General features: G+C 37.0%; 1 protein-coding gene across 6 annotated transcripts in view; it reads right to left on the reverse strand.

The window, feature by feature from the left end:
- Nucleotides 1-20539, reverse strand: part of BBX (BBX high mobility group box domain containing) — a 268615-nt gene that overhangs the window by 148445 nt on the left and 99631 nt on the right. For all 6 annotated transcript variants that reach the window (XM_055316272.1, XM_055316271.1, XM_055316267.1 and 3 more), the window contains one exon: nucleotides 11642-11715. The gene's annotated coding sequence lies outside the window, so the exon portion shown is untranslated. The remainder of the gene's footprint in view (nucleotides 1-11641; nucleotides 11716-20539) is intronic.

The following is a 20539-nucleotide window of genomic DNA, read 5'->3' on the forward strand; positions in this document are numbered from 1 at the left end:
TTCCTTCCCTCTTATGATCCCCCTACAGTCCAAGAACAAGGTCAGTATGTTGCCAAATCCTACAGATTAGTAATTTGGTTCAAGTGACAGGACAGGATATGTATTCTCTGAGAAACTAAATTTATAATCACTAAATACATGCAGACACACAAACACAAGCTGAAGGGTAGTGGCTATCAAGTGTATCTTAAACTATATCCAGTCAGGGTATAACCTTCATCACGTCTGTCATGGTGGTGCCATTTACATCACGTCTCTCATGGTGGTCTCATGGTGGTCCCATCCAGAACAACTTATCTTATTTGCTAAAGTCCCTTAAACCAATCTTTCCCACACCTACCTCCTCTTTTCCCCTTTTATATCACCTGTTCAAAATTTTCCAGTGGCCCATTTGCCTTTAACAAGGAGGAAATAAGTCAATTCACCCAGACATTCAAGGCTCTTACATTTGGCTTTTCTAGGTTTCCCATTTTACCTTTATGTACATGCCATCCAACTGGCAAAAAGGGATCTATTCACTTTCTCGACGTTTGTTTTTTTCCCCCCTGTGTAGACTTCCTTGATATTCCTACCTGGGATTTAAAACCTCCCTCACTTCTTAATGAAGTTTGTCCCTCTTTCCTGCTTGGAGTTTTCATTCTATTATCATATTGCGACTCTGACACTGTCTAACTTGTTGACTTGCACACTGTAGTTCTAGTATTTATCAAAAAAATAAAGGAAGAGAAAATATATTACTTTATCTTTAAACATAATATTTTTCCAGTAAAATTACTGAAGACAGTTCAGGTTCTTAAAAAAAGGTAACAGAGCTGAAGAAAGAGTACAAACACTCTCATAGGTGGGCCAGGAAGGCTTAGAATTTCAATATACACGAATTTTAAAAGTACGTAAGTCTATGAAGCCCATGGTTGTTAAGGTTAGAATGTACACATATTCAACTAGGAACAAAATTGCTATAAAAAGATCACAAATACCTAACATATACATGCTAACTGACCAAGCAGCTTTTAGAAGGAACCAGGGTATTTTCACAGATGATTATCCACATTTAGATGTATTAATTACAGAGATATTCAGAATAAATATGTATGTTAATTATAGATATATTTGAAATCAACATACCTACTGGTATCAGATAAAAGACCAAGTTTTATTTGTTCATGCTCATGTGCATGAAAATTATTAGAAAGTAGGTACTTTCGTTGAGTTGGCATTTTCTGCAGAAGTAGAAAAATATTTTCTCTTGGATCAATTTTGAAATGCTAAGCCAGGGACCTAAAAATGAAGGGAAATTTTGCTTTTCTAATTTATGAATAAACTAGGAGAATCAGCTCATGACTGAATTAACTAAAATTTTTAAAAATTTTATAGCAATCTGGGATCCCTGGGTGGCGCAGCGGTTTAGTGCCTGCCTTTGGCCCAGGGCACGATCCTGGAGACCCAGGATTGAATCCCACGTTGGGCTCCCTGCATGGAGCCTGCTTCTCCCTCTCCCTGTGTCTCTGCCTCTCTCTCTCTCTCTCTCTCTCTCTCTCTCTCTCTCTGTGACTATCATGAATAAATAAATAAAATCTCAAAAAAAAATTTTATAGCAATCAGGTTAAGATAATCAATTTATGAAAATGGCTGACATACTTTAAAAGTCATTAAGGATTCATATTACATTTCCTTGTTTTGTTATGATAATTATAGTCTTGGAAGAAAATTATGTAAATTATAAAAATTTACTGTTATACTTACATAATTTATTTAAAGTAAAAATTTTGTTAATACCAAGAGTATAAAGTAATAATAATCCTAAAATAACTATAATCCACTGAATGATCGATGACTTATCTCTTAATATTTTTATAACCTGGAGCTTTGATTGGGCGTTAATAAAATTGCAAAATTAATTGGGGGAAGTATAAAAATCAAACTTCTTTCACATATGATCATGTAGAAAATATTTTAAAGTATCTAACAATATAAAGAACAAACATTATTCTCACCTTATGATTTAAACCAAGTCCACCACCCTGTATTCAAAAAAGACTTCCAAAATGTAAAAAGGTGTGCATGTGGAAGCTAGACATTTTCCTTGTTGTGAATGGGGACCAAAAAAATGCTTGAAATTCAATTACAAGGAACAGTTAAGAAGCAAAAAAAGTCAAACTACACTTCTGATTTACTGTCTCTTTTGAGAACGAGCATATTTTCTTCACAGTACCTGCCAAGTGCTGGACTGGCACTGCATCCTGCAGCACTCTTAACTCTCACTACAGCCTTCAATCATCAGTACTCACCCCATTTCACAGACCAATCTAGATAACTTTCCAACACCGCAATCACAGTAAAAGCCAAGTCGGGTATAGTCTTGAGCCATCTGACTCCGCAGCCCATGTTTCTAAGACATAAAGCTACAGCTCAAACAAACCAAAGTGACACATTTAAATCCATCTTCCATAGGAAAAACTTTAAGTTTTTGCCTATCCGTACTAATCTCCGGGAAGCACCTGAGTAGTTATGTAGTTAACAATCCAGAGGCAGGGATAAGAATGTTTGTAAGCATTATGAAGTAAAACTTCTGGAATACTTTTTCCCAAGCATGTTATAAACTCTAGTGTGTGAAGAATCTTATTACAATAGAAATAATCCATAAAAAATCCTATGACTGTGGTGATTAAAACTTATAAAGAGAGGCAAAACTGGAACACTTTTACCATCCACAAGATATATTAAAATAGAGATTTATCTTATGTTCTCTAAAAAGTGAGACTTCTCAGTGAACAATAAAGAATGGGAAAACCCAACACTTTAACAGAAACAACAAAACTTTCAAACCTGAATACGATCATTCCTTCAAGTGTTCACATTACCAAATGAATTGAAAGGTGGGCCCAGCTGCTTCATCAAACAGCAGGACAAAACAACTGCTATAGCCAGAGAGAGCTTTGGTATTTCACAAGAGATTGTCCACAGCTACTAATTTCAAACTTCACTGTCATCTTTTTAATTTTTTTTAATTTTTATTTATTTATGATAGTCAGAGAGAGAGAGAGCGGCAGAGACATAGGCAGAGGGAGAAGCAGGCTCCATGCACCGGGAGCCCGATGTGGGATTCGATCCCGGGTCTCCAGGATCGCGCCCTGGGCCAAAGGCAGGCGCCAAACCGCTGCGCCACCCAGGGATCCCTCACTGTCATCTTTTATATTATAATGTACTTAACAGGAAGACCTGTTAACTCTAACAATGTTGAAAACATAGTAGGTGTTCAAAATGATAGTAAGGACACGGTAGTTCAGAGTTTCGTGTATGTGTCCATGCAGGTGGCGCCTGGATGTGCTTTGCACATGGATACACCTCACATTCTGTAGGTCTTGATGTCTCTCTAATCTGGCAATTCTTCATTGGAATTAGTGTGGCAAAACGGAGAATGTTTAGGACAATGTCCATCAGATAAATCGTAGCTTTCGATTATTTAGGTCTTGTTCAGAAGCCAGTTTCCTTCCCATCTGGCTGGCTCTCTCAAGAAACTTGGGTACTGTAAGTGACTAATGGTAATGTTAGTGCCTTAAAACATTACCTGAAGTGGAACACTTCTGCCATGAAGAGACACTTGGCAATAAATGGTCTTACAGTAAATGTGAAGGAACACTGAAACAGGTTTATATAATCCAACTGCTTTTTAAGAAAAGTAATATAACCAAGGCAGAGGCAGAACAATTGCAAGCTAAACTAAGCAAGTTGTAAAAAAGTTTGAATAAAACTAAAATACAATATTCTTATTCATCATCTTCACAGATTAATTCAAATACAGAAATGCCCTAAAAATACCACCACCACCCTGCCCTGCAAGAGTAAAACACCTCAACATGGACTTTAGCCTACCTTTTTGGTACATATTAATGGAATCCAGGTACCATACAACATCTCCTTAAGCCCAGCTGGACCAATCTGCCTACCTTAAATCTCAGGACATACACATGAACTCCACTCAGAAAGCCACTGACGGTTAGAGAAGTACTTGGCAAAGATCTTAATAAACCCTTGCTGACTCAATGCATACTATGAATGAGTCAATAGGCACCCAGAAAATTTTGGGTGCTCATTTTAAGTTCTTCAGCCCTGTAACACTTATTGATTATAGGACTAACTACCAACTTAAAGGCACAGAGAGACTTTTATGTTTGAAGAACGGCTGCTTTCCTTCATTCAGACTGGGAAAAATCATTATTTGCAGGTAGGCCAGGGCATGCTTATTAAGACCAAGTTCAATGGCATACAGGATCAATGAAACATGAGCTCTGGTAATATTAATTTACCAAATGTTTACTAAGCAACTTCCACATGCCAGATACCGTTTTCAGGTTTTGGGAATGCAGCCATAAATGAAACAGACTCTGTAGGGTAAAATTAAGTCCTTTAGCATATTGAGGAAGATTATTTTTTTTATATATATATTTTTAATTTTTATTTATTTATGATAGTCACAGAGAGAGAGAGAGAGAGAGAGAGAGAGAGAGAGGCAGAGACACAGGCAGAGGGAGAAGCAGGCTCCATGCACCGGGAGCCCGACGTGGGATTCGATCCCGGGTCTCCAGGATCGCGCCCTGGGCCAAAGGCAGGCGCTAAACTGCTGCGCCACCCAGGGATCTCTTGAGGAAGATTATATGAAGAAACTATATGCATATATTCATACATACTTACTACTTAAATTTATATGTCTTTGCTCAGATATCCAGTAAATGCAGTACATATTTTATACTAAATGCACAGAAATACTGAGAGCTATCTTATGTGAAATTTGACACCATTAGATCCATTTATTTTCCTGGGGAAATGCACTTTTGTATACAGAGATCAAAGGGGATACCACTGTCAGTATAAAAATACTTAATTTATCCCCCTTTCAGGGAAATATTAATGCATGGAGTAAAGTCATGCCAGAATTTACTTATACTGCCCTTAACTAGTAAATATCATAACCAGTAGATGTTACTGTTCAGATGAAATACATTGCTAAAATTTATTATAAACAAAGCTTTTTAGTTTGAGTCATTCCTGTAAATAGTTTTATACTAAAACTGAAATCAAAAGTAGCTAAAAGTTACAATACCCTTTAACCAATTAAACTAACATCCACAAAATTAGATCACTGCTCAAAAGTGCATCCTTTAGTCTGTAAACACGTAAGGTGAGGTAATAAATTTTACAAGTCAATTTAAAATTATTTTTACACAAAGGCGTTTAAAGTCTCCCAAGTTTGTTTCCTTTTGATTACATTTTGTTTTAGACAGGCATCAAATCATCAGAAACTGAAATTATTCAACTGACATATAGGTACACTTACACAAAATTCAAAGATAAAACTAAGAAAGTTAGGTTGAGCCTACATCAGTATTCAACAAGTAAATGCACGATTTACCTGTCACTTATCCCAAACATCCAATTTACTTTACCTACTAGAAAAGTTTGCCACTCTAAAGTAGAAAGAAAAAAAAGAAAGAAAAAGAAAATAAAAAAAGAAAGTAGAAAGAAGTACTACACAGATGGTCAGTGAATTGTATTTAGACTATTACTTGAGAAATGCTAGCAACCCTTACCTGACTTACAAGCTGTTATCAGAGGAATACAGGAAAAGGAGGAGGGAGGAAAAAAGGGATAAAGAAGGGAGTGAGGGAAGCAGGAAAATAAACAGGTAGATGTAACAGATTTGGGAGTCCTTGACCTCTACTGGCATTATTTCTAATACATAATCTTTTCTTTCAGTTTATCAAAATCTCAGGTACAGTTGACCCTTAAATAATATGGGTTTGAATTGCACACAGATTTTTGGGGGAATAAATACAGTAGAGCACTATATATGTATTTTCTCTTCCTAATGATTTTCTTAATAACATTTTCCTTTCCCCAGCTTACTTCATTATGCAAATATAGTATAGAATACATATAACATAAAATATGTTATAGGCAAAGCTTAGTAGTCTATTAGCAACCAAATTTTTGTGGAATCAAAGGGTTCCACACAAAAGGGTTGCTCCTAACGCCAACATTGTTCAGGGGATAACTCTATATGCCATTTCCCTGTTTGAATTCAAAACTGATTCATAAAGTAAAAGAAAACTGCCTTAAAAAATATGAATTGGCTTGATTATAGTAAACAGAAACAGATATAACCCAAAGAGTAATTGAGTTATTTTTCAACCTAATTTTCAAATACATTCTATTCCTAGAACCAATGAGTACACATGGAAATCAATTTTTCAATGATGTAATTCCTCCATTATACAAATCACTCTGATTTTCAGTTCTTAGACTTGATTCTTTCACTTCAAAGAAACTCATTTCCATGCAGTACTTCAAAGTGTAAGAAATATGAATTCAGTAATTTCAAATGCCTCCCACCCCAATGATCCAAAGTTTTTAGAATTTTAGACTGTAATAAATGAGGTTTTCTTGTTTACAAATTCACCAAAAGTATTTTTAACTTTCACTTTATTCTCGGGTACCAAAAAAAAAAAAAAAAACACAACTATTTCTGTTAAGAACTGCATTAGTAGCCCACCAATTCATATGCTGAAGCCCTATAGGCCTAAATGTCTATATTTGGGAGACAGGCCCTAAAAGTAGGTAAAGGTTAAGTAAGGTCATAGGGTGGGACTGTTATCCAATAAAACTGGTATCCTTTAAAGAAGGGGAAGTGACACTGGAGCTCACTCTTTCCACATACACAGAAAACGCCCTGTGACTACATAGAAAGAAGGTGGCCATCTACAAGCCAAGAAAGGGAGACCTCCCCAGAAACAGAATTTGCCTGCACCCTGATCATGGACTTTAGACCCCAGAATTGTGAAAAAATAAATACCTATTGTTTGAGCCACCCAGTCTGTGGCATTTTGTTATGGCCGGCCAAGCAGACTATGTAGTCTCTAAAACTGAAGAGCTTACATTTTTTAGGTAGTTTTACTCTACTGATAATCCAGCTGAATGAGTAACTGACAGTTACAAAGATGGCTCGTTTATTTTATTTTATTTTTTTTTATTTATTCATGAGAGACACAAAGAGAGCCAGAGGCAGAGACACAGGCAGAGGGAGAAGCAGGCTCCATGCAGGGAGCCCCATGTGGGGCTTGATCCCGGGACTCCAGGATCATGCCCTGGGCCAAAGGCAGACGCCAAACTGCTGAGCCATTCAGGGATCCCCTGGCCCGTTTATAAGGAGAAGAATTTGAAACAATTTCAAGAATAATTTACTCCATAAATAAATAAATAAATAAATAAAATAAATAAGTAAGTAAATAAATAAATAAATAAGAATAATTTACTCCCCCCCAAATTATTTTACTTCCATGTTTTTTGAAATTAAACAAATGAAACAGTCATTTAAGAAATAGCACACAGCGTTGACTCTTAAGAGAGATGGACTATGCTGTGCCTGATTCTGAGAACATGAGGGGAAAATGTCAACAGAGAAGGGTTTTGAGGCAGTCTAAATAATTTAACCCTCATTGGAAAATAGTACCATAAAAATCTTGAGATAGAAATGCTGTTTCTTTTTAAACCAAATAGCATTTGCTCTACATGTGAGGAAAATTTCAGGGGGGCCAGAGTGGTTCAGTTGGTTAAGTGTCTGCATTTGACTCAGGTCATGATCCCAGGGTCCTGGGATGAAGACTCACATTGGGCTTCCTGCTAGGCAGGGAGTCTGCTTCTCCCTTTGCCTCACCCCCTGCCTGTGTGCACACACTTTCTCGCTCTCTTAAATAAATAAAATCTTTTACCAAAGAGAGGAAAAGAAAATTTCAGTGGTACTATCCTCACATCTTGTACCTCACTTTATCAAATTTGGTTTGATACCGATCTCATTAATATTCAGAGTGAAGAACATGTCTACATTTGGCAGTTACACTGTCCTTAAAACTCCTATATTTTCAGTGGCAAGAAGTGAATTATTAGATCATAGAGTGGCTAATATATCTGTAGGATTCACCCTTTCTTTCTGTGTTAAGAATGAAGCCACTCTGTATTTTCAGTAGAACTGTAGATGAATACATTAGATTCTTAAGCATTCAGGCAATATATTAATACCTTTGGAGGTGTGTGTCTGGGTTTATATATAAATACACAAACATATTTCACACATACATACACCGTCACATGTCTATAAAAGGTATTTTATAGTGCGTTCAAGATTCCTGACCTCTGACCAGTTTTCTTTTTTTAGTACCATTTCTTGAGTGCTTCCTATGTGCCAGGTGCTACGTCGGGCACTTGACATATTTCATTTAATTCTCACAGTCCCACGAGGTAGAGATCATTATCCCATATTAAGATGAGAAAACAAAGTTTCAGAGAGGTTAAATAACTGCCTAAATTCTTTCAATTAAAAAGCACCAGAACTAGGATTTATGCTAAAGTTTTTCTGAATCCACAGATTCAGTCTCCCCCCCCCATCTTAAGGAACTATAAACTATCAAACAAAGCATCGTTTGCATACTCCTACATTTTTAAATCATCTTAATCCACAAAGGTCTGGTAGTAATATCTTATAATACCTGTGTGATTACTCAAACCAATATTGGCTAAGGAGTTCGGTGTGCCTACTCATTTTCTAGACGACTATGGAAACAATAATGCATAGCTCCTGTATAATGGTTATGATCTCAGTTGGAGGACCTTAGAAAACTCCTGGAATACAACTGTTAACCTTTCTACAGAGTCTGCATTCTTTCTAGGATGGTTCTTAAAACTGATCTTAAGTAAAAGCATTCGACTACTACTGCCTGGTAAAATTACTGTATTACCCCTGGATTAAGCAACTGACTCTTGCTTGGGTTCAGGTCATGATCTCAGGGGTCATGAGATCAAGCCCCCCATCACACTGGGCATGGGAACCTGCTTAAGATTCTCCCTCTGCCTCTCTGTCCCTGCTCAAAAAAACAAAAAACAAAAACAAAAATTATCTACATCACAATAATGTAAGTCTACTATATACACTAGAACCCTTTATACTCCATGATGGGAAAAGTTCTAATATTTGAAATATGAAGAAACTCTTGAACTGGGCAAATTCCTCAGTCCTTAAAACTTGTCACAGATAGGGCATCATAGCTCAATGAGTTCTATATAACAAAAATGAAAGGATTCGTGGTCAAATAATTTTACACGTTAAAGAGATTCACTGGAAATTATGAATGGACTTCTTGGAAGCTTAATATACGACATGCACTCTGTCTCTCTAGAAGAGCCATAGGTGGGATGCAGATATTATAGTTAAAATATGAACTGTGCCTCCTGATCAGACTTTCCCTACCCCATCCCCTTAAAAGGCCACTCCTATCCTGTGACATAGCAGTTGACCACGCGACATGCTTTGGCTAGTAAAATGAGAGGTAATGACATGTGCTACTTCCGACCAACAATTTTAAGAGTCACATTTCTACCACATTCCTTTTTTCCTTCCACCTTGAAAGAGTTATGCATCCCAGAGAGGTTGCTCCTTTAGCTTTGGTCCAGGAACGAAGACAACATTGAGCACAGCAGCAGTAGATTCATCAAGATGAACAAGAGTGAGAAATAAAGTTTTACTGTTATAAACCACTAAGATTTGGGGACTCTGGATAATGAAACATAACTTTGCCTAAGCTGAATGATATAATCATGCTTCCTAGATTTACTGGACCCTGGAATCCTTTGGCCATGTAACATCTTCCAGGATTTGCTTCCTAAATTACTCCTGGTTTCACATGACATCTTTTCTATTCTATTCTATTTCTTAATACTGTATTTAAGATGATCATAAATGTAAGCTAGAAGTATACAGTGTCATCTTAAGCTTCTTAAATTTTATCAGCATTTTGAATTTGTATCAATTTTTACAGTCAATAAAAAATATTTTATTGAAATAATCTGACATTCAGAAATCATTGATCACATGGCCACTTAGGTAAAGACTGTCATACTAATGCTGATTAACAATTCAGTTTTCTGAACAGATCAGATAAAGTGTCCAGTTTTACTTTCTATAGATGTATTCATATTCAGCAAATTTAGAATACTACTACAAATTTAATTTTCTTTAAACCTCACTACATTCAACTCCCTTTTGGATTAACAATTGAGAACATATTTAAAATTCCAGTATCAATATTCAACTATTCTGTAGTCTATTCTGCTGACCCATTAAAACCAAAATCAACTGTATGATAACTGGCACTCAATACAGAATTTGTATTTGAAACTTAATTGTGCCTTAAAGGATAGCACAGAAAGGAGGATAAATGATTAACTAAATCTCAGTCTTCTCACTGGTATTAAAATTTTGTTGGTGTTTAAATATCCTAGGAAATACACATTCAAGCTAAATTGTACATATTTTACTATCTATTTAATCTTAGATAATGACATTCAGAAGAATGGCTCAGAGGCCTTTTATTTATACTCATATGATAAAGCAGTATTCAGTCATATATATACTTACTAAAACACGAAGGTAGCCATAGACATTTTAGACAGATTTGAAAAGCTAACAAATCAAAATACTTAAAGACAGGAAAGATTTAAGATAAACTTTCAATTACTCAAAAAATTAAAGAATAAGTTCATGTTCTGAAAACTGCAACTAAACAATATTTATTATCTTTGTTCTTTTTTTTATTATTTATGATAGTCACAGAGAGAGAGAGAGAGAGAGGCAGAGACATAGGCAGAGGGAGAAGCAGGCTCCATGCACCGGGAGCCCAACGTGGGATTCGATCCTGGGTCTCCAGGATCGCGCCCTGGGCCAAAGGCAGGCGCCAAACCGCTGCGCCACCCAGGGATCCCTATCTTTGTTCATTTTAATTTACTTCAAATTCCTGTCTTTAAATCACCAGTTCACCATCAAGTGTTCAGACATCAATAAAGCAATCATACATTTTATTACCAGATTGAGATAACTCAGCATTTAAGTAATCATTAAAATTAATCTTAAAATACTATTGCCATATCTTAAAACCATTAAAAACCTTTCTCCCAGAAACAGCTTTGAAAATAACTTATGTACAAGGGGACAGAGTTATAGTAATCTGAGTTTCAGAGTCTGATATAATTTGTCACATATATATTTTACAACCTCAACTTTTTCTTCACTGGGTGGTTCATATTCAAAACAGTTTCATAACACTGCTATACCTTCCTCTATTATTTTTAACAGATTAAAACAAACAGCTCATAATGCTTTGATACTGGCTCACTTTTCAATCAAAGCCAAAGGCAGTACAAACAAAAACAGCTTATGAGGAAGAGATCGATTTAATATTTATTTAGGTATGTAACCTCTACGTATTCAAGACTTGAATAAATTGACTTCTCACCAACAGCAGCAGATTACTGTGGAGAAACAAATCAGATTTTGAAATAGTTAATTTTAAAAATTCAAGATTTTAACGGAAAATTTTACTTACTTGATGATGGAGATTAAAACATCACTTAAAAAAATAGTAAAAAATTCACAAACAAAAGAAACCACCACACAAAATTATCACACTTCCCTGATCAATATGGAAAGTGAATGCATCAGATGGGAAAGAGTTGAAACCAACTCTGACAGCACATAGTTCTTGACTGCTTCACTGCTTCTAGGTTAAGTAAGATGCACCTGCAGTACTGCTCTTACCGGTCAAGTCAAGACTTTCCATTGTGATTTTAATGGAACATCAGAATTTCCAGCTTCTGTGATGCAGCAGGATTCTGTGAAAGACCCAGAGCAAAGTGGTTAAATAGTGAGCCAAGAAGGGCTTTCAAACAAAGCTGACACTGTCCTTTGGCAAAATTATATGCCCCCAAAATGAATAATAGCCAAATAATCAAAACTAGGCAAATTATTAAAAATCTCTATGCTAAAACTATTTAGAGAAAGTGGCCCTAAGTGTTTATTGTCAACTTTAATTAACAAAAAGACAGTCATTAACATCATTCAATGGGAATTCTGAATTTAGAGTTACAAAGAGTTACAGGCAATCATTTCTCAGGTTTTTAGCTAAAATTACAGGCAAATTCTCTGAAAAAATAGGATGTTAAACTGACATCCTAACTAGATTCAAGTCATTTTAAATGACTGGCCCAACCCAACCAGATAACTGTGCTTCAGTTATTAATATCATGTAATTTATCTTGTAAGTGTTTTAAGGATCATGAGTGAATACTTTTTTTTTTTAAAGGTGAGTAGGGGGAGATATCCACAGAAAAAAAATGTTACCAAAAAAATTACTTTCTAGCTGAAACTGATGAATATAGGAAAGAGGATCAAAATCAGCAAAAGGTTGTCCACAAAAATTAAATGGAACATTTTACATTAATTATACTGCAAATATGGACATATGCCTGAACTGTGTCACTTTTAAGAATAAGTTATTTCAGTTTCTATGTGAGATACATTAGTTTCTCGAATGCTTCAATGATCATACTAAATTCACACTCAACCAAGAGAGACAATTTCCTACCCCACTTCAGATTATGATATTTCTTTACAATCAGCAGGCTCTAACACACCCTACTGGATGTGAAACCGGATATCACCTACTGGCTTACAGCTCTATCAATATTATTAGTCATCTTCTGGCATAACTGAAGTTTTTTTTCCCTAATCAGCCACCATGACACGGAAGAACTTACATTAAATATAAAAAATGAGTAATGATTCATCTGAGAAATCCTTTCTAGACTTAGATGATTCAGTTGTCACCCAGTGCTACTGCAGATAACAATAGCTAGAAGCAATGAATAAAATATTAAATGGTCTCATGTGGTTTCATACAAGATACTACTCATTCATCCCTATTTTTTAAAACGAGTATGGATGAAAAAATAAATCCAGATCTTTGAAGCAAACTACAAAGGACACATGTGAATACCTTCTAATTAAATGTGTTTACTAAGGAAACATACAATTCCAAAATTCAAGGAGTGGTGTAGAAGTCTATTCCTAATGATCATAAAACAGGCAACTAACATTATTAAAAATACGGTTTTAAAAAATACACTCTCATATATCTAATTACATAATTTTCTTCATTTAATCCATAAAAGCCAGTACAGAAAAGAACCATTAAAATAAACAGTGTAAAAAAAAAAGAGAGAGAGAGAGAAAGAAACACTGTAAAATAAATGAGTAAATCATGAATAACTATAAAAAACTGTCAGGTAAACAAATTGGCATAAATGAAAAGAAAACTTTATACTGCCAAAACTGGGGAAGGAGGGTCCATCCTTACTTGATAGTGTGCATTTAATTCTTACTCTGGTTTGAAGATTTGTTTACTTTTTGTTTTTAGTTTAAGAAGTGAGCACATGGGATCCCTGGGTGGCTCAGCGGTTTAGCGCCTGCCTTCAGCCCAGGGCATGATCCTAGAGTCCCAGGATCGAATCCCATATCGGACTCCTTGCATGGAGCCTGCTTCTCCCTCTTCCTGTGTCTCTGCTTCTCTCTCTCTCTCTGTCTCTCATGAATAAATAAATTTTAAAAATCTTAAAAAAAAAAAGTGAGCATATGCTATCTGAGAAATAAAATATGCTAACATTTCCTGTATACAGAACTTCTTTTAGGAGCTCAGAAATAAATTCGCAACTAATCTATCTATATAAACCATGACTATACCTTATTTTGACTACTATTCTGTAATTTATCAACTGTGATACAACCATCTCTGGATAGGTCAGGACGAAGAGGTAAGGAGGCTGACAATGCTGGTATGCTGTGACCAAGAGGGGTTTTAAAACTCAGGGTAACAAAGAAATCTTGTTGAACTTAACAGACTAGCAGAAGCCAGGGAATCAGCCATGGAGTAGAGGTCAATTTCAAGGCTGAAGATCCTGGCTGAGACAGACTCCCTTTGAGTTCTCTGATAGCCAACCTCAGAGACTCCAGATTTTATCTGGCTCTTAAAATTCCCACGAGTAGTTTCAGAAAAGCAGTTTGAGCATAAGCTGCTCTGCATTTAAGTTACAAATCCTTTACAAGGTTCTGATTCGATGGAAAGGGGTGGCTGTGTGATGGGTCTGGATGGGGGGGGGGGCGAGCTGGGGGAGATGCCAAGGCATGAAGACAGCCCTGCAGAATGGAGAGTTGAGCGTGCACTTCCACCAGAGCCAGGACAGACCTTCGCCTCAGGTCATGGTCAGGGGGCCCCTGTTCTCTGAGTCCCACCTTGGCTTCCTCTCAACCCTCACTCTCATCCTTGGTTCACACTGCCTCATTAAGACTCTGTGCCCTTCCCCTTTTCAAGGCCTGTTTCCCAGCCGTGACCCTGCCGTCCCAGAGGATGCATACCTCGCCGGACTGTTCAGCCACAGATTAGGATTCCCTCTGAGAAACTGCATGGCAGGTGGGAGAACTATCTATTAATATCTATTATTTACCTCTTAACCACAAATTGGACATCTGACTTGGCATGTCAAAAACCTATCTTAACGATCGGGCCTCAGCAACCACTGAACGATCCCAAAGCAACTGGCTTTCTGGCACAGCTTACACATTGCCCCTTGGGGTGCTATGTTTTGAAAAGCTTATTATACTAAAAAAAGGTGAGGTGCCACTTCTTAGAATGAGACAGACTCCCAATTAGTGTTAATGTACAGTATAACATTCAAAGGCACATCACGGTAAAACCCCTTCTATGCCAACACTGTGTTTTGCACCCTGGTGTCATTACTACCCCGTCGGTGCAGAAGGGACTCCAAGGCAACCATGTTGCCCACTTATATGGAAGAATATTTTATCCCCATGAATGACTACTTTTCTGATGTTTTCATCAATTCTCTGGGTAATAGATTAAGCTTTAACTAACTCATTTTCATACATAACCTTAATTCAATCAAGCTCAATAAAAGTCATTCTGGACTGCAATTATTTGCTAAGGAACAATTACATTCAAATGGAAAAAATATTTTGTTAGGCATGATACAATGCCATGGTACAGATGCCTCTCCATTTATGGCACCAGAAACAACAACAAAAATAGCCAAACTGCTAGAAAAGGAAATCGGTTTTTTCCTCATCCTCCTGAACCTAGGATACTCTGGTTTTACACCTGAAGAAAACAAAAAACAAAAGGGAGAAGCCAAGAAAGCACATTTAAAAATTATTATTTTCAATGCTTGCGCTTTTGAAAGAGACTGTGTTTCTACTCTAAGAGTCAGTTTGACCTCTGAGAGCCAAAACAAGTCCAGGTCACAAATAACAGTCTTTATACCTACACTTTCACTAAATCTTTCCCTAGTTTCCTCCATTTTCCCCGGAACATGTATTCCAATCCCCATACTTTACAATGCAGGGTTTTCTTAAAAGAATTTTCCTGTCTTAGAACTATTTTTTTTTTCCTGAGTACAATTTTTATATTTTTCCCATCTCACTCTTTTATATACTATATGCTTACAAATAAAACTTAAGGGCAGCCCTGGTGGCGCAGCGGTTTAGCGCCGCCTGCAGCCAAGGGTGTGATCCTGGAGACTCTGGATCGAGTCCCACGTCAGGCTCTCTGCGTGGAGCCTGCTTCTCCCTCTGCCTGTGTTTCTGCCACCCCCCTCTCTCTGCATCTCTATAAATAAATAAAATCTTAAAAAAAAAAAAAAAAAAAACCTTAAATACAAATGCCAAGCTCTCACTTCTGTAGAATACAACATAGTCCAGGGATGTAATGAAAGCCTTCCCTGTCCTCTGTGTGCCTAAGGACTCCCACCCACCCCACTCTATTGCATACCCCTTTAATCTTTAATCTCCCCAATAGTGGCATCAGTACACAGTCCTGAAAAAGCATACCAACTGTTTTGCAATTTTGGCCAGTGAATTGCACATCTCAGGTCACTGTGGTGCACCAAAGGCCAAGGGATGCTTTTTTTTCCTAGAAATAAGCTGATAGTCTGACTTCCAGTTAAGTCACTTCCTGAAATAAAATATCTTCATATGAACAAAGATAAATGCAGAGAGAGAGAGATATATATATACTTATACCCACATACATACACATACACATATACACATACATATATATGCTTTTTAACAAGTGCGGTCTTTATTCATATATTATATTGCCAACACTTTTGTTAAAATCTTCATACTTGAAGCCTAAATCACAGCTATTTCACAGGCATTTTGGCCAGGTACCAATCTTTAACAGATATTACAAGTGTCAGCTATACTGAAAATGGAAATCTCTTAAAAGAAATTGCAAATCTGAAGTACCTCTTTGTCACCTTCCCACCCCTACCCTTGCATTTCCTCATGACCCAGGGCCTTTTGGCTGAGAAATCTTAAACACAGTAATAAAAGCAAAGCAAGAGTTCTCTAGATATCTGACAGTAAACCAAAGTAACTACTAAGTCATTACAGATTTGTCCATCTGTTTGGACTTCCCAGTAAGCTGTTAGAAAACACTAGCAGGCAGAGACCAAAAATTCTAGCAATCACTATTTGACATGAACCTCTTAAAATAGCAAGATGAAAGATTCGGAAATCCTCTCCCTCTCAGCTCTCAATACTGACCCATTATAAAATTATGCTTTAAAAACTACCTCCCACTTAGCTGTATGCCAACAGCACAGAGATGCAAATGATATAATCTTCTACAGCTTGAGAAATTATTAATGACCACCATGTATTAACACTGCAAAAGGTAGTATAGGAGGTGCTGTTTTTTAGAAGCTCATGATCTAGTTGGGTGATCACACTCACCCTCTGTCTCACACACACACCTAGACACAGTTAAGTAATAACAGCAATGTATGTCGAAATGGTAAGCCAAGAATTCAAAAGTTAGGATGCACAAGGGAATCTTTATGCAGAAAATGAATAAAGCTGGAACATGAAGCACCAGTGCAATTTAGGATGTGGGAGAAAGGAGTGTTCCAAGGAAGAAGCATGCTGGTAGGGAGAGGAAACCGACCAGGCTAAGATGCAGGGTTCACATCAGAAAGTGGAACATGAAACATGGGTAGATGAGAAAGTAATGCAATTTGCTTTTTTTCCCTCCTCTCCATAGTCTCAGAGAACAGAGTATAGTTGGCATTGTAGTGTTCTGCAAAGCACACTGACCTCAAGGACCAAACCCTGCACCCCCTATTGGCTACCCTGCAACCATGGGCCAATTCCTGGGACTCTGCATCTCCATCCCTCACCTGCAAAATGGAGATAACATTCCCTCCATCTCTAAAGGTTGTCTTAAGTTATTATAAGATATAAATACTAAGGGCTTGGCATAACAGTTCATGCTCAATAAATGTTAATAATCTCACTAGAGTTAAAACTAAATGATAGAAAAGCATTTAACAGAGTTGTGTTGTGAATGCACTGAAATTGGCCTTAAATATTCTCAGCACTTGGATGCTAAGTGAGTTGCTAGTTTTTCCAGTGGGGTTTTGCTGTAGATTTTGTTTTAATTTAGGTGGTTTTAACATATGTTTAACTCTGACAATCTGAACAGCCACTTTTTACTCCTATCAATTTCGAGGTACATTAGCTGATTTGATAATATGGATATTTTATTATAACGCTCATTTGCCATTAGATTGTTGTTTCAGGGACCATGGTAGAACCATGAATTTCTGCAGTTTCCAGAAGTAGAGGTGGAAAATGAATAGGCATTAGTCCCGTCAGCTGGCTTGGCAGGGAAGCACTGAATGCCTCTTTTATACTCTTGTGAACTATATAAATGTGCCTTTGACCTTCTCAGGCAGGGGAAATTGCACGTTTAAGGCAGAAGGAGTTTCACTTCCAGGAAGAGTATAAAAACATGCTTGCCAGCAGCTACATCAGGAGTACCAACAGGGAACCCCCAGGTACTTTGGGAAGATTCATTAGCTCTATCAAGCCACTGAGCACTGAGCTGGAAAATAAAACGTTAGGATAATCTCAGCCCTGTGGGATAACGTGCCTATGCATTACGTGGGTTAAACCAAATAAACCCTGGCCTACACACTTTAGAAACTAGCCTGAACCTTCAGGGAGGCATTCTGTGAATAAAAGTCGGTGGAGAAACCGGAGGACAACCTTGTCCCTTGAAGAAAGGGTTCCTTTAACCTGCTTCCACCTCGACAGTAATTCACAATATATAGAAAATCACATTTACTTAAACAACTTAGTCCAAAGTCATTCAGTTAAAAAATGGAAGTTAGTCCTTTGTAATTTACATTAACTTTATTTTTTTTATTTTTATTTTTTTACATTAACTTTAAATAAAAAATATTCTATTCTGAGAGGTAAACGTCACCAGCATTTCCGTTTTTTCTTGAATTATTCAATTAAATTGCACAATTTAAAGAAATATAAAAATATAACCCAAATTGTGTGATATTATTAAAAAGCATACTTCGATTGAACTTTATATTGTGTGTGTGTGTGTGTGTCTTTTTTAACCTGTACTATTCAAGAAAGACTCTTCGTCCCTTTCAAGTGCCTTAATGTATATTTGGTAAATAGCTTAGCTCCAGAAAGACTCTGGTCCAGATATGTTAATTACAAGAATGTTCCTGATATGAAAACACAAAGAATCTGTTCAAAGGTGATCCACAGAAAGTGTCAATACACTCTATTTGAAGTTATTTATTCACAAAGCAGTTGTTCCTGGGATCAATAATACTATGCAATGCTTACTTTAAATCAGAAAGATCTAAGAAACTTTCCCTAGAGGGCAACAGGGAAGTCCAATCACAATAAGACAAACCCAAAAAGGTTAAATGACTGGACAAAAGGTATTCACCTGGTTTGTGACCAATAAATACCCCAGGTCTCCATAGTGGTTTTCCTCCACACTGCTAATCCTTCAGACTGTGACATCATTTCCCACTAGAGATTCCAGTAAGTCATGGAATTATAGATGCTGGAGGCATATGACAGCTGAAGTCCACTCCATTCAACCCCTTGCACCACAGCAATGTAGAGTCAGAGCTAGGCCAGAACCCAGGGCTCCAGTTTGCCACCAATAGAACAGCAGAATGCTCCAGACCAGGTTACATCAGATCCTTATTCTCCCTTTGGTCTTCAGAGCAATAATGTTCAGCTGAAAAAGGATCATAAAATAGGGCCTAACTTTCTACTCTCCAGGTTTTAAGGCTAGGGAATGCTTCTTGGCTTCTTTCCCCTTCCTACTCTATAAGGAGAGAATGATATTTTTTAGTTGTAGAAATGAGAATGCAAAATATCTCTGTGTTTCTAAATATTCCTATAAATACCTTGGAGTAAAAATGTTAAAGTTGATTTACGTGTGTGGAGGAAGGAAGTCTACGGGAACTCTGTACTTTCCACTCACTTTTGTGGTAAGCCTAAAAGTGTCCTAAAAATATAGAGTTTATTAAACTACAAAAAATGTGAATGACAATGTACTTCATTCTAACAATATTAAAATTAAATACTGACTATGGGGTACCTGGGGGACTCCGTTTTAAGCGTCCAATTCTTGATTTTGGCTCAGGTCATGATCTCAGGGTGCTGAAATAGAGTCCTGCCTCAGGCTCTGCAAGCAGCGGGAGTCTGCTTCTCTCCTTCTCCCTCTGCCCTTCTATCTCCCTCTCTCTCGTTCAAATAAATAATTACAGTTTTTTTAAATTAAATACTGACTAAAAATGACAAGATGGACTGCTGAATCACTCAGTCAGTTAGGCATCTGCCTTTGGCTCAGGTCATGATCCTGGGTCCTGGAATGGAGCCTTGTATTCTGCTCCCTGCTCAATGAGGAGCCTGCTTCCTCCTCTCCCTCTGCCACTCCCCATGCCTTGTGCTCTCCCTCTCACATACGCATCTTCTCTCTCTCTCTCAAATAAATAAATAATAAAATAAAAATGACAGGACAATGACAGTTGAGAATGTATAAACAGTAACTCTCCTTTAAGTATGCTGACTCCCACCAGAAACACCTAGTACTGATTTAAATTACATCATCCATTAAAACTAAGCACATGCCCTACAACAACCACCTCTGTATAGTACAAATGCTCCACTGGTCACTAAGCCTCAATAAATGCCTCTGCATTAGCTGTTACTCCTCCTATGACAGTCAATATTTAAAGCAATATAAAATATTTGGTTCAAATGATACCAAATCAAAAAAAAAATCAAAGAAAGTATTCTTAAAGTATTCCCACTGGTAAACACAAAGGAATCCTTTGTCACTGATTCCAGTACAGCAACCCTTTAGAGCTCACTGTTCTACAGCCCCAGGGGCCACTGATTACATGGAATACAAGGTGAATAGTTAAAGACGTATCCTGAAGCAGACCTAGAGACATCTGTAATAGCCATGGTTCACAAAACTGCTGGTAAATATTTTAAAATTTTAACTTTTTTATAATTAACAAAATCAGATTTCCAAGTTAAAAAGGAAACTTATCGTAAAAGCCTTTTTTAAATGGGAAACTAATCAGCCACAAAAGTGCATTTTTCTATGCTGGCTTTTCTTAAGTAGATTATAAGAGACATAAATGTATTTGCCCACCCAGTATACATGTATCTCCCACTTTCTGGTAAAAGCACTCTGATTTTTGGGAAAATATTCCTCTTTGCTCACAGACCATGTACGTTGGGTGG

The sequence above is a fragment of the Nyctereutes procyonoides genome, unplaced genomic scaffold (assembly GCF_905146905.1).
Source record: "Nyctereutes procyonoides isolate TBG_1078 unplaced genomic scaffold, NYPRO_anot_genome, whole genome shotgun sequence".
Lineage (NCBI taxonomy): Eukaryota > Metazoa > Chordata > Mammalia > Carnivora > Canidae > Nyctereutes > Nyctereutes procyonoides.